Source organism: Myotis nattereri (assembly GCF_964212035.1).
Source record: "Myotis nattereri genome assembly, chromosome: 14".
Lineage (NCBI taxonomy): Eukaryota > Metazoa > Chordata > Mammalia > Chiroptera > Vespertilionidae > Myotis > Myotis nattereri.
In genome coordinates this window covers 38,410,033-38,424,675 of record NC_138089.1, presented here as the reverse complement: position 1 = coordinate 38,424,675, position 14,643 = coordinate 38,410,033, and positions in this window count along the sequence as shown.

The window sequence follows — 14,643 nt, the reverse complement described above, 5'->3', positions numbered from 1 at the left end:
TGTGTGAAGTCTGATTCTTCCCTTCGTTCCTTTAGGTAGTTAATTTCCTGGCCTTGGGCTGTTTACTCATATGCATGCTCTGATCAGAACTCATATGAAGGCTAAGAGAGATCCTTGCAAATCTCTGGAGCTCTCTCTACGCACAGGTCTCAGCTCTCCAGCATTTTCCTTGCAAATTCCAACCACCGTGGCCTCCCCAGTGTCCCAGCTCTGTCTCCTCAACTCAGGGCTACTCCACCTGGGTGTGTCCTTCCTGCACTGCAGCCTGGAAACATCGCCAGGCCATGCACTAGGGAAGTCAGAGGACTCACCTTGTTAGTTTCCCCTCTCCTGGGGATCACTATCCTGTGTTACCTGATGGCCAATTCCTGAAAACCACTGTTTTATATTTCTTCTCGGGTTTTTAGTTGTTGCTCAATTACTTGAGGAGGAAAGCACTTCTGTAATGTTTTCTTCATTTGGGGTTCCCTAGAAGCAGACTCTGGGATATCGTTGATCCTCCTGAATTCTGTATTTGTGAATTTGCCTACTTGCTACAATATATTTGTAACCTCAAAATCAATATTTGTGTCACTTTCACAGTCACTTTTGGACATGCACAGAGCGACAAGAATATGAGTTACCAGATGTGCACATTCCCAGCTGAGGTCCAACAAGGCAACACTCTGCTTCCTTATTAAGTTCTTTTGTTGTAAACAAGGTCCTTTCCGCCTCCATTTAGTGCATGCTTCTGGCATTTTTGTGCTTCGTGTTGGTCATTTTTCTGTTTAAAATGGCCATCAAGTGCATTGCTGAACTGCTGCCTAGTGTTCCCAAGAGCAAGAAGGCTGTGACGTGCCTTATGGAGAAAATACGGTTGGCCTTGAACAGCACAGGTTTGAACCATGTGGGTCCACTTATGTGTGGATTTAAATAATAATAACAACCTGTACTTAGCATGTAAGTGCACCCTCACCATTCAAACTCATGTTGTTCAAAGGCCAACTGTATTTTATATCTGCAATTGGGAATCCGAGTATGAGGAGGGCTGAGAATTTTTCACTGGGCAGGTGGTTGGCACCCCATCCCCACATTGTTCAAGGATCAACTGCCCATGGGTTAGATGAGCTTCATTCAGGCATGACTCATAGTGCTGTTAGCTGTGAGTTCAATGTTAATGAATCGACAATACATATTAAATAAGGTGTCTTTGAGCATAAACACATAAAACAAGGTTATGTATTGATTGGCTGATGAAATGTTGTGACCAGAAGACAGGAACCTAACCTCCTATTTCCCCTGGGAACAATGGTTCAGTATTCCCTAATTCAGTGTTCACGCCAATTGTATAGAATTGTTTTTGTACAATAAACTGTACAAATAGTTAATTTAGGTGGTGAATAAAAAGGGAAAGGGGAAGAGATAGGGAGGGCAAGGCAGCCTTTAAAGGCCATGTCAACTTCCACTGTGGGTAACTAGAGCTTGTTATCACTGGGGACCTCTGGGACCAGAGTATAGCATATGCCTCAGACTGACCCCAACCAAGGGGGGCAGGGCAGCTGGAATATTTATGCACCAATTCCCATCAGTTGAAGGGGCACTCATGGCTGGCTGAGAAGCAGAGGGACTGGCTGCCAAAGGAAGTCTTCAGGCAAAGAGGTATAGACACTGGCTATTGAAGTCCAGCCTGACTTTCTACTACAGTGGGAAAGTATATAGCATCTGCTACAGCTGGGATGACCAGGCTTGTACACGTAGATGCCTCCAGAAGCTAGGCAGGTAACATAAGAGAGCAGCAGGCTGGGTGGGGCTTCCTGAGCCGCAGGGTTTCCTTCCCTATCTAGCAAGAACAGCTGCTACTCAGCTTCGGCCAGCTTTTGCCATGCAGGAGAATAAATACAGACCTATTCTCCTGCATAGGTCTGTACTTTCCAAATATGATTTTTCAAGAAAGATGGGAAATTCAGGGTTTTTTTAAAAATGTGAAATCCCCAATTTGTGAAAAGTTAGCAACAAATTCAAAAATATTTTTTAACACTCTGTTAAGGCCAAACAAAAACATGCTAGGAGGCCAACTTCAGCCCACGGGCTGCAAATTTGCAACCTCTCTGATAGAAAGCATGCAAAACCCCACCTGCTGGGTATGAGCCCAGAGAAAGTGTGTCATTATCCCATGTGTACTCTGAGGCATTCTGGGGGAGCCCAGCGTTGCCTAGAAGTCTGTCCTGACATCCACATGGTGAGACACCTCTGTGTCCGTCTAGTGAGTGCACTTTACTCTCCTGCCTTGAGATTTATTAGGTGGCCAAAGACCACTCCTCATCATGGCTGGTGAAGTTCTCCAGTGACTTATTGTCACTGTTTTGGCACGTTTCCTTTCGTGAGGAAATAGCCAAACCTACTGAGCTGTTCGTCTGCTATCTGTTAGTCTGCACAGCCTATCAGCCCACTCCATAGCTGAGAACAGGGCTGCCTGCCCAGCCTTCCACTGCACGCAACATAGACTGTCATAAGAGCTTGCAAGTTGAGTGGCAGTATGTGTGGAAATGGAGCCTAGAAGACTGGCTACCATCTGGCATGTTCTGCAACGCAGAGGATGGGAGAGAGGCCATAGGGCTGTGCTCCCAGGAGATGGCAGGGCATCTAAATCATTCACGGGTCAGGGGTCAACTGGAGAAGCAGAATCACTAGGAGATATATACTATAGTCCCCCACTTATCCACAGGGTATACGTTCCAAGTCCCCCCGTGGGTGCTTGAAGACATAGAGGAGATAGCTAGAACTGCCAAGGGCAAGTTATAACATGACAGATTTGGCTCAATCAGATGGTGAACTTTATAACAATTAGAGCAGGGGTCCTCAAACTATGGCCCACGGGCCACATGCAAATACAAATATTGTATTTGTTCCCGTTTTGTTTTTTTATTTCAAAATAAGATATGTGCCTTGTGCATAGGAATTTGTTCATAGTTTGTTTGTTTTTTAAACTATAGTCCGGCTCTCCAACAGTCTGAGGGACAGTGAACTGGCCCCCTGTTTAAAAAGTTTGAGGACCCCTGAATTAGAGTAATGGTTCTACAGCTGAAGGGACTTCCTTGTGGGGAATTGAGTCCAGTTTTTGACTTGTTGGTTTTAAGCAAAGATTTAACAATATCCATCCATCTATTCCTCCTCCCTTCCTTTCTTCCTTTTGTCCATGTACTGTCCATCCTGTTATTTGTTTATAAATGCAATTATTCAACCAAAATTTATTGACTACCTAGCACAGTGGTCGGCAAACTGCGGCTCGCAAGCCACATGCGGTTCTTTGGCTCCTTGAGTGTGGCTCTTCCACAAAATGCCACGTGCGGGCACGCATGTACAGTGGGATTGAAACTTCGTGACCCATCACAGAAGTCGGTATTTTGTGGAAGAGCCACACTCAAGGGTCCAAAGAGCCACATGTGGCTCGCAAGCTGCAGTTTGCCGACCACTGACCTAGCATAAGCCAGGGGCTATATTGGGTTCTGGAATTTATGTGCTAGGCACTGCATTAGGTGCTGACATTTAAAGCCTAATAGGAAAGGAGGTTATTGACCATTTACTATGTGGCAGGCACTGTATTAAGTGCTAGAAATTAGAACCTAGGATAGATGACAATCTGGGACCATTGTTGGGATTCCTCAGTTCTAAGCCATTACTCTTAAATGAATCTCCCAATTTGTGAGTCCTAGCCTGGCCTTTCCAGACATGATTCCTTGACTCACAGGGACCCATAGGGCTTCTGCAGCCACTAAGATTATGTTTTCTTGGCTGGACCCAGAAGGGATGGGATGTTCTGAGCTCTGACCTCATTGTTTATCATTTTTAAAAGCTTCTGCCTCCCTTCTATAGGCTGGATCAGGGCCGGGGACAGCAGGGTGGATGTGTGAAATAAACTCCAGGCAGCGTTACTGTGGAGAGCGGCTACAGAATTTGGAAAAGTTCAAGCCTGGGACTAATGAGAGGACACGATCCTCTCGTGGCAAAGCCACGTGCAAGTCCCAGCACAATTATAGCCAAAAGCTACAGTGGTAAGCTTGACCTTATGGTCCAAACCTGTAGCCCCACGTGGCTGAGTGATATGGGCTCCGGGAGGTACAGCAAGTAAACAAAGCTTGTTCAGGTGCTTGTAATTGAGTAGATTCGAAACCCATGAGAACGTTGTAACCACACCCTTACTTTGCCTCGTGGAGTATGGCCATAAAATAAAGACTTGACTTGCAGGCTGTGGTACCGTCTCTCCATCAGAGAGGGCAGCATCCCACCTAGCACCCAGCTTTATCCTCTTGTCTGTCTTTTCTAAATCCTTCACTGCCCCCCTCTCAGGTTCACCCATAGCTGTGCGGGCTCGGCACACGTCACTATAATCTTGAACACCCAGATAATGGGTCACACGCCTATAGCTCATGACTTCTTGGCAGCTTTACTGATCCTGAGCTCTTCCACTTTTATCTGCCGTTTGAGACGGGAAGGCACTGGAAACAGCTCATCTGTGAACGATTGCAGTGTGAAAGCCAAGTGGATAGGATGAGATGAAATTATCAACAGTCCAATCTTAGCCCCCAGGGAAGGACTAGAAACATACATTTAGCCTGACATTTAAAGAGCTGATGTGATCCAGATGCTCTCGTGCCAGCACCCAGTTCTCCCTAAGCCAGTGATGGCGAACCTTTTGAGCCCGGCGTGTCAGCATTTTGAAAAATCCTAACTTAACTCTGGTGCCGTGTCACATATAGACATTTTTTGATATTTGCAACCATAGTAAAACAAAGATTTATATTTTTGATATTTATTTTATATATTTAAATGCCATTTAACAAAGAAAAATCAACCAAAAAAATGAGTTCGCGTGTCACCTCTGACACGTGTGTCATAGATTCGCCATTACTGCCCTAAGCCGTGCAGCACTTGGAAGGGGAAGGGTGGACATTCAAGTGTAGGAAGACCATGAGGATAACAGTATAAATAAATAAAATAAATTAATTAGCACAACTGAGTGTGGTTGCACTCCAACCCAGCAGCGAAGTCACTGCTAGAGTACAGAGTTGAGCTTGTAAACCAGCCAAGAGAGTTGTGTCCTGATGAGGGAGGGTAAGTGGGCTGTTGAACACACCTGTCTGTTATGGTATATGGTATATGGTATATGGTATATGGTATATGGTATATGGTATACGGTATATGGTATATAGTATATGGTATATACTACACCATACTATACTATACTATACTATACTATACTATACTATACTATACTATAGTATATACCATATATGTAAATATTCTCGGGTACATAAATAATAGCAAAGTGTAGTAAAATAATTGGGAAGTGATGAATTGTGTATATTTATTACCTTTTCTCTTAATATAATTCCTTCAGATAAACATTTATATAATTAATTTTAAGAATGAGTATGTTTAAGACCCAGTTAGCAAGACTCCTGGAATTTAACAATTGGCTCTCATGAGCTAGTAGCCGCCATCTCCAGCCCGTTGCTGATTCTGGAACTGGGCTCAATGATTAACAGTGCTGGGATCAATTAGCAATGTCTGCTAAGGACACAGAAGGGAAGACAGGTGGCTCACATGCCACATATTTACATTTTCTAGAATGCCAGTGATTTTATGAAAACAACTTTTATTTTTAATGCAAAGAGCCTGGCATCACCAAAGGAAATGACTCACTTCTCCCTGGCAGGGAGCACACAGATTTTGCTCCCAGTTTACAATACTTCTGTGGTGGCATCTGACTGCACCTCATTGGCATTTCCAAAGTCCTGGAAAGAAAGGAGTGGGAACCACCTGGGGGAGAACGTCTCATTTGTTCCCAAGGTGCTAACAGCTCCAGTACTGCGCACTGCAGAAAAGCCAGCTGCTGAAATGTGGGCGTGAACAGTCTTTCAGCTTCTTTTCCTTGAGTAGAGGGAGTCTTTAAGGCCAGAACTGCACAGTTTAATATCTCGTTAAGACTTTCTGCACTGGCTTTCTCGTTTCCCTTTTGCTTTTCCTGGTGCGTACGCTGTCAGCAGCTGAGGGGTTCTGTGGACTGGCTGGTTCTCGGAGGGGCCAGGCACAGCTGCCTCAGTGGAAGCAGGAAGGAGGCAATGTGTCTTTCCAAGTGTCAAAAAGTCTCTTAATGAGCTGTTAGCATTTGGTACAATTTGGCTTAGTGGCTGTGACTTGAGGACTTCCAGATATTGCTTTTGGAGCTGGAAAAGGCTCCCTGACAGCTAGGGACCCGGGTTCCTTTTCCCCTCTCTGCAATACCTGTGGTGAGTGCAAGAATCTGTCCACAGCGGATCAGATGGAGGGTGTGAGTCAGTGAAGAGACATTCTTACTAACAGACGTTTTCTCCACTTGTGTTATTCATTCATTTTGTCTTTATTGACTTAACATTTATATCTAATTAAATGCATCTTAAGCATCAGCTCAATACATTTTTACATATACATGTCAATATTCATGTGACCACCACTCTATCGAGGTGTAGAACATTTCCTTCACCCTAGAAAGTTCCCCGTGTCCTTTTCCAGTCGATGCCACCTTCCCCAGAGGTATCCACTGTTCTGATCTTGTTTTAGCTCGGGCTGCCATAATGAAATTCCATACTCTAGGTGTTTCAAACAACTGAAGTTTATTTTCTTCTGGTTCTGGACGTTAGAAGTCCAAGATCAAAGTTCTAGCCAGTTCAGTTCCTGATGGGAGCCCTCTTTCTGGTTCGTAGATGGCTGCCTTCTCACTGTGTTCTTATGGCGTGTGTGTGTGTGTGTGTGTGTGTGTGTGTGTGTGTGTGTGTGAGAGAGAGAGAGAGAGAGAGAGAGAGAGAGAGAGAGAGAGAGAAGCCCACTGGTGTCTTTTCTTTTAAGGACACTATCTTATAGGATCAGAGCCCCTCCTTATGTGCTCATTTAACCTTAATTCCTTTTTTAGAGGTTCCATCTCCAAATACATCCTGGGATTAGGTCTTCAACATAGGAGTTTTGAAGGGACATCACCTATCACATAGACTACCATTCTTGGTTCTAGAATGCCATGTGAATGGAATCATACAGTATACGGTCTTTTGTGTCTGGCTTCTTTTTGCTCAGTGCAACATTTTTGAGATTCATCCACGTTGTCGCATGTGCCAGTGATCCATTCCTTTTTATTGCTGAGTAGTATTCCTTTATACAAATAAACCACAATTTCTTTATCTGTTCTCCTGTTGAACATTTGGGTTGTTTCCAGTTTGCCAAGGTATACTTATTCTGTGTAGCGCATTCTGTTACCTGCTTGGCTATAAAGAAATATAAAGTATGGCCCTGCCCATTAGGAGCTTACGCTTGGAATCTGTGCTTTGAAAACAGCTAAGAATGCACCAACATACCACACAAAATATGATTCTGACTCACTGAATGGAGACGAGGTCAGGGACTCAGAAGGAGGGAGTTTTTAGAGGAACGTCAATAAAGTCTGTTTGTAAGCACAGGCATTTAGAAGATGAGGCAGCTTGAAAACATCAGCTGCCAGAGAACCAAAAGCAGCTACAAGTGAGGTCAGAGCTGGCAGGTCCTGGGGTCTGTTTTACCGCCTGGGTTCCGGGTCAAAGAGCTTCATGAAATGGGAGCTGGCTGACAACATTGCCCTCGGAACAAAGCTGGCTCCTGCCTTGTTTTTGTGGTTTCCTCCAAGAGGGCGGGGAGGGAAAGGCCTGTCCTCAGAAGGAGAGCGGGGCGCCATGTCCACGGTCAGGAAGGGCTCTCTGTGGCCCGGTGTGGATGCTCCAGGTGGTGGCAAAACAGCATGAGCAAAGCCCAGACGGCATGGCTCAGTGGTTGAGCACTGATCTATGGACCAGGAGGTCACTGTTCCATTCCTGGTCAGGGCACATGCCTGGGTTGTGGGCTGGTCCCCAGTAGGTGGCGTGCAGGAGCAACCGATCAATGATACTCTCTCATCACTGATGTTTCTCTTCTCTCTCTCTCTCTCTCTCTCTCTCTCTCTCTCTCTCTCTCTCTCCTTCCTCTCTGAAATCAATAAAAATACCTTTTTTTAAAAAAAAAAACCAACAACAAAAAACAGTATGAGCAAAGGGATCTGAGTCCTGGGTCCTAGCTTCAGACCCAGAGAGCGCGTATTCAGCTTCTCTAGTTCAAGGGTGTATGTGGGTGAGTTAGGTAGAGTTTTTGGCTCCAGGGACAGTACCATAGGGGCAGCAACCCCCACCCCAAGGGGACCTGAGAGCCTGCCAGGCTCTGTGGGCAGAGCTGTTAATATCCCTGTCTGTGAGTCTGAGAGGTGAGGTCTTAAGTGTCCTCAGAACCCTTTGGAAACTCACCTCCCCAAGTCCTACTCCACCAAACTCCATCTAATGTCTCAGGTTTTGCCTTTCCTTGCCCTGGTCATATAGCATGACAGAGCTGAACATGACCTTGGAGTTCCTAAGCACTCGGAGGTGAAAGGCTGAAAGAATGGGTAAATTTGGGGGGATTTCAGGAGAGTTATTCAATGAAATATCCCACTCTTAGTTTTATGACCATGGTGGTTACATACAGGATGTCCCCAAAAATGCATACACACTTTGAAAGTTTGTAAAGTCAATATTTATTAACATACAGTTCATTTTCAAATTTAAGTGAGTTATCAGCTGTTAAAGTGTGTATACACAACTATTTGGGACACCATATATCCACATAATACCAATAATTTCACATAATGTTAACGTTCTGCTTGCTTAGGTTTTAAACTTCCTTTTTTACATTTTTTTTTAATTGAAAGGACAAAACCTATATTAAATAAAATTTGGGGGCGAAAAAACAAGAAAGCTTCCTAATCATCTTACTTTCCAGTTACACACTTTTTCACATGTTCATTTGAGTATTTTTCATGTTGCTGTAATAGTCTTGACAATGGTTACACGTAATAGCTGCATAATATTTAATTAATGTGGATGTACCATAGTTTTCTATTGCTGGACAGTGTAGTGTCCAGATTTTGCTATTACCTGTAACTCTGCAATTGAGTAATTTCTTTTAAAAGAATTTTTACCCAGAGGTGGCACTTAGCACAGCCCTGTGGGAGGCCTGGGGTGTCATCAGTGTTTGAGATGAGAGAGATGAAGAGGACTTGTGACTTAGAACTGCATTTCTGTGAGTCCAACGGGAACTAAAAATGGAAGTGCAATGGAAGGAACTGCCCTAAGTATAATTTTTCAAGTGTTAAAAAGCATAATTTTCATACAAATCCATAATGAGTATATGTCAAAGCTTTATTTTAATTAATTAATGAGATAATCAGGTGTATAAAAGAAACTGGTGTATAAAAGGTTAGAAGAAAAAATGTGGAGCCAGATTGCTAAGTTAGATACAAAACTGGTTCATTTTCTTCAAGGCAGTAAGGCTATAACCTTAGTGTTATCTTCTCTATCAAACAGAGCTCATTTTTACCTCCACAGGAAAAAAAAATTATTTGCTTCCCTGTTGGATAACAACAGGTGTTGCTTAATGGGTTTCAACAAATTAATAGCTAAGCTTAGAGAGTTGTAAAACATTGAGTCAAGAATAAGTAAAAGTTATATTCTACTAGAAAGTTGAATGACCCTGGGGCGGGCTTGACAATAAAGGTCGTGCATCTTTTTGCTTTACTTCTGACTGCCGGAAGCTAATTCCAGCATGTCATAAATGCAAGAAGTTTCATCAAAAGGTTGATGGAATTTGGGGATTCAGCAGGGCTGAATACATATTTCCTGCTGCTGGAATGGCTAAGGCAGGGGTGGGCAAACTTTTTGACTCGAGGGCCACAATGGGTTCTTAAACTGGACCGGAGGGCCGGAACAAAAGCATGGATGGAGTATTTGTGTGAACTAATATAAATTCAAAGTAAACATCATTACATAAAAGGGTACGGTCTTTTTTTTTTTTTTTTTTTTTTTTAGTTTTATTCATTTCAAAAGGGCCGGATCCTGCCTGGGCTGTAGTTTGCCCACCGCTGGGCTAAGGGCATTTCCCCACACCTAAAGATTTGCATATATTATTGCCTATTGCCAGACAGCTGAGGGCATTTTAATCTACATGTTATTGCCTCCTGTTGGCCAAACACCTGAACAACCGAAAGCAGTTTCCAAAAAACTAACAATGCAAAACTAACAATGCCTACTGTATAGGAAGCCTTACCTTTGGATATGTATATCCACTTTGCTTTAGGGCAATGTGTGTGAATAAAGAGCAAGGGGTCCGGAGATTCAGAGAACTTGGTTACTGAAGCTAAGCCCTCCTCTGGCTTCCCCATGGGTTACAAATTGCTATTATATTTCTAGTCTCTTAATTAATGTACGCTGCAGCGCCTTCTCCAGATTCCTGAACCCTTCTAGATGCTGGATATCACTCCGGCATCTGATTTGGACATTGTTTTCTTGAAGAGAGAAGCGACCCAGAGAGGAGACTCCACGGTGACACTGACCTCCCCCTCACTTCTTCCACTTGCGGGCAGTACAGGGAGATTGTCCTCTTGGTTTGAAGTACCCTGGGGTACAGTGAGAACCAAAAAGGAAGCTTGGATCACGAATGCCCCACCTCCGAGGATGGGCTGAGCGGGAGAGCCCAGAGCCTGTGAGAGGAGCAGGAACTGTGAGATTTGGCTTGAGGCCCTGACCACTCACCTGCCAAGGGCTCTCAGTGAAAGGCTGCCTGGGAGGGACCTTACAAGCTCAGGTGGAACCTGTTCATTTGACAAAGTTACGTGATCCCTTCCTCATGGAGTGGAGATCAGCCTCCACTCTCTGAACAGTACTGTTCACCCTCACCTCCGCCACATCCTTATCCCAAACATCCCGTGGTACCCCCAACCTGGCTCTGCTTTTCCCCCTCCAGGCCCTGGCCTGGGATCAGCTTTGCCTCCTCCCCCTGTTCCAGAGTAGAACCTGGCTTTTTACAGATCAGTGGAGGCAGTGTCTGATTAACGGAACACCAGCCAGGCGGTGTGGCTCAAATGGTTGAGCATTGACCTATGAATCAGGAGGTCATGGGTTTAATTCCCAGTCAGGGCACATGCCGGGGTTGTAGGCTGGGGCCCCAGTAGGGGAGTGCAGGAGGCAGCCAATCAATGATTCTCATCATTAATGTTGCTATCTCTCTCCCTCTCCCTTCCTCTCTGAAATGAATAAAAAATATTTTTGAAAAAAGAAAGAGAACTCCAGTTAGGATGATGAACTCATCTGGTATTCCTGGGACTTCCTAGATTGAAAAGACACATCTCAGGGACCCCCTTTAGTCCTGGCCAAACTGGGACGATTGATCACCCTAAGTTCAGTTCCATCTGTATTCTGAGCAGTGGCCTGGAGCTGCTGTTCCCACCATAGTGGATTTTTCAGCTCTTTCCCCTTAGTTCTCCTTGTCATAACTCTCTGCTGTCTCCTCTTTATTTATTTTTTTTAAATATATTTTACAGAGAGGAAGGGAGAGGGATAGAGAGTTAGAAACATCGATGAGAGAGAAACATCAATCAGCTGTCTCCTGCACACCTCCTACTGGGGATGTGCCCGCAACCAAAGTACATGTTCTTGACCAGAATCGAACCTGGGACCTTTCAGTCAGCAGGCTGACGCTCTATCCACTGAGCCAAACCGGTCAGGGCTGCTGTCTCCTCTTAAATACCCTCTTAATTTAGGAAGCTTAGGGCACCCCAGGACTCATCCAAGTTTCCTGTGTATTTCAGTCTGGAATCCAAGTGGATACAAGTTTTGCATTTTTGTTTTCCAGCAAGGAGGTATTTGTGGAAGCTTCCAAAAAGACAAATGGAGCGGAATGGGATGTTTGCTTTCACGGATCAGGGATGAATCGCATTGCTTTTTCTCAGTAGTGACTCAGAGTTGTAGAATCTTAGGAAAGACAATGTGTTCTGGTGGAGCTCTGTGGAAGGAATGAAGGCTCCTGAATGGGCATTTAGGAGAGAGATGGACTTTGGTGGGACCCTTGAAGGATAATAGACTTGTCCGGCTGATTTACACCTGTTTCCAAATGCTCTCCCTAGGCCAGGAGTGGGCAACCTTTTTGTGAGTGCGTGCCAAAACCAGCAAAACTTCTGACTCAAAATTTTTCTGCGTGCCAACCCTAATTTTTTGAGAACATGTTACACCTACTTGATATCTCTTAAGGTGTACGTATGTGAAGAACCTTGAAGAAATAATAAAATTCATTCGAGCAACAAAAACTCAGTATATGATGATGAAAAATACATTTATTTTTTAATGTATACATGTACACTGATAGTTCGACAGAAAACTTTATGACTCCGTTTGATATTATCAGTGGGACTTTTGCTGCTGCATCACTGATGACAGAGATTTTACATCAGGTTTACATTTCGTGACCTTCAGAGATATGCACGAGCTACTACTTTCATCCATCAGTCTACTCTTATTACGAGACTTAACGAAATTCATCTCTGAGAACAAAGATTCACAAGCGTATGTGGATGAAACCAAAACACTGGTCGGATCTAGGAAGGCAGGGAGAGTTAAGGCAGAGGCACAGAAATTGCTCTTCCCCTCTCTCGTCAATCCATGTCTATGGTCTTTAACATAACTTGTTATGTAAAATTATGTATTTATCTAAGATGCACCTGCACTGAATTTATCTGAAAAATAAAAAAGTCGATATTAAGAAAAACATTGTAAATGGAAGATTATAAGACAGGGTTTCGCGTGCCAGCAAAAGTTACTGGCATGCCATGTTTGGCACGCGTGCCAGAGGTTGCCCACCCCTGCCCTAGGCATTCACTCTGCCCCAGGTGCTTCAGAAAAGCAGATTAATAGCTGGCAGAAAGGAAGGGAGGGAAAGGGGGACTGTGTCCATGTGGAATGGTCCATGGGTGAACTCTCCTTAGGGTAGGAGGCAAATAAGGGGGTATCGTGCACGGGTCTGAAAATAAAATGTTATTGACTCGAGTCTGAAACTGTCACTTTCCACTGAGGTGGAATTTATTAGTCAGAAAAGAGAAGCAGCAAATATTACACAGCCTGCCTTTGGGAAAAGAGAAAAACACCCACTGCTTATAAAAACACTTTTTTGGGGATGAAGGATTTGATTTCAACTGATGAGTCATCGTTGTGTTTTTGCACCACTTAGCCAAAAAGTGAGGTTTTTAAAAAAGCATTTCTTGAAGCAAATTCTTCCATCGCTTGGGTTTCTCTCATCTGAGAGGGGAAGCACCCTGTGCACGTATGGCCACAATGCCAGAAGCTGCCCCGGTTTGTGTGAAAAATATTATGGAACAAGGTTTGTAACTATCAAGGTCTAGATTCTTTATGGAAAAGCAACCTCAAGACAATATATATGATCTACAGGTAAGAAATTACCAAGAAATAGAAAATAAAGTTTAAAGCACAAACTTTTGATGAGTATGTTTTAAAATGACACAATGAGCTGAACCGGTTTGGCTCAGTGGATAGAGCTCCGGCCTGCGGACTCAGGGGTCCCAGGTTCGATTCCGGCCAAGGGCATGTGCCTTGGTTGTGGGCACATCCCCACTGGGGGGCGTGCAGGAGGCAGCTGATCGATCTCTCTCATCAGTGTTTCTGGCTTTCTATCCCTCTCCCTTCTTCTCTGTAAAAAATCAATAAAATATATTTAAAAAATAAAAAATAAAATAAAATGACACAATGAATGTCAGAAAGGCAAAGGGATTTTAAGAGCACTTGGTGGACCTTGTAACAGGGCAACCATATGTCTTCACTCTTGAAAGTGTCTTGCTTTGGACAGTGAGTTACATGGTCACCGTAGGTGTGATGGTTTTAAAACATGTCTGCAGATTCTTTGACACTTACCACCAAGAAGTCCATGTCCTTTCCCCTTGAAAATGGGTGTGTGTTTTTTGTGACTGCTTAGTGAAGAGTGTGTGACAGCAGAGACACTGCTGACTTTCAAAGTCTATGTTAGAAAAGTCCATGTAACTTCTCCTGGTTTGTCTTGGGACCATCAGCCACCCCGTAAGCAGTCTGGGCACCTAAGAGCTGCTCCACTGGAGGGACCACGTGGAGAAACCAGAAAGCAAGAGTGAGAGAGCAAGAGATGCCTGAGGAACCTGAGCTGTGCTGGCCCCAGTGTTTCCCAAGTCCAGGCACTGAGCACGTGAGTGAAGGAGGCTTCAGATGCCTCCAGCTTCAGCTGTCATCTGACTCCAGCCACAGGGGAAACGCCTAGCAAGCTTCCCAGCTGAGCCCAGGCCACCCTCAGAACCATGAGAGAAAATAATGAGAAATGATGTTGCTCTTTTATGTCAATGAGTTTGAGATGGTTTGTTATTCCACCACTGTAGCAATAGAAAACCCAGACGCTAAGTATAGGTTAAGTACTTTAAGGCCCCTACGGAGGACTTTTATGTCATTGTAAGTGTTTTTGTTTGTTTGTTTTTGCTTCACTCATTGTCCTGCAAGATGTGCTGGCCTCCTTTCAGTTATCCCTATAGTCAGGCTCCTTCTGAGCCAAGACCCACTGATGCTCTTTGCCTCATCTTTCCTTCCCCAGCCCCCGCATCTCAGTTTAAAACCCCTTCGAATATGGTCTTAGGTCACTCATAGGTGGAGATTGCATTTTCCAAAAATCACCACAGCCATAGTTCTGATTCTACATGTTGTTTCAAAACCTTGTCATTTCCTTATCGAGAAGTGT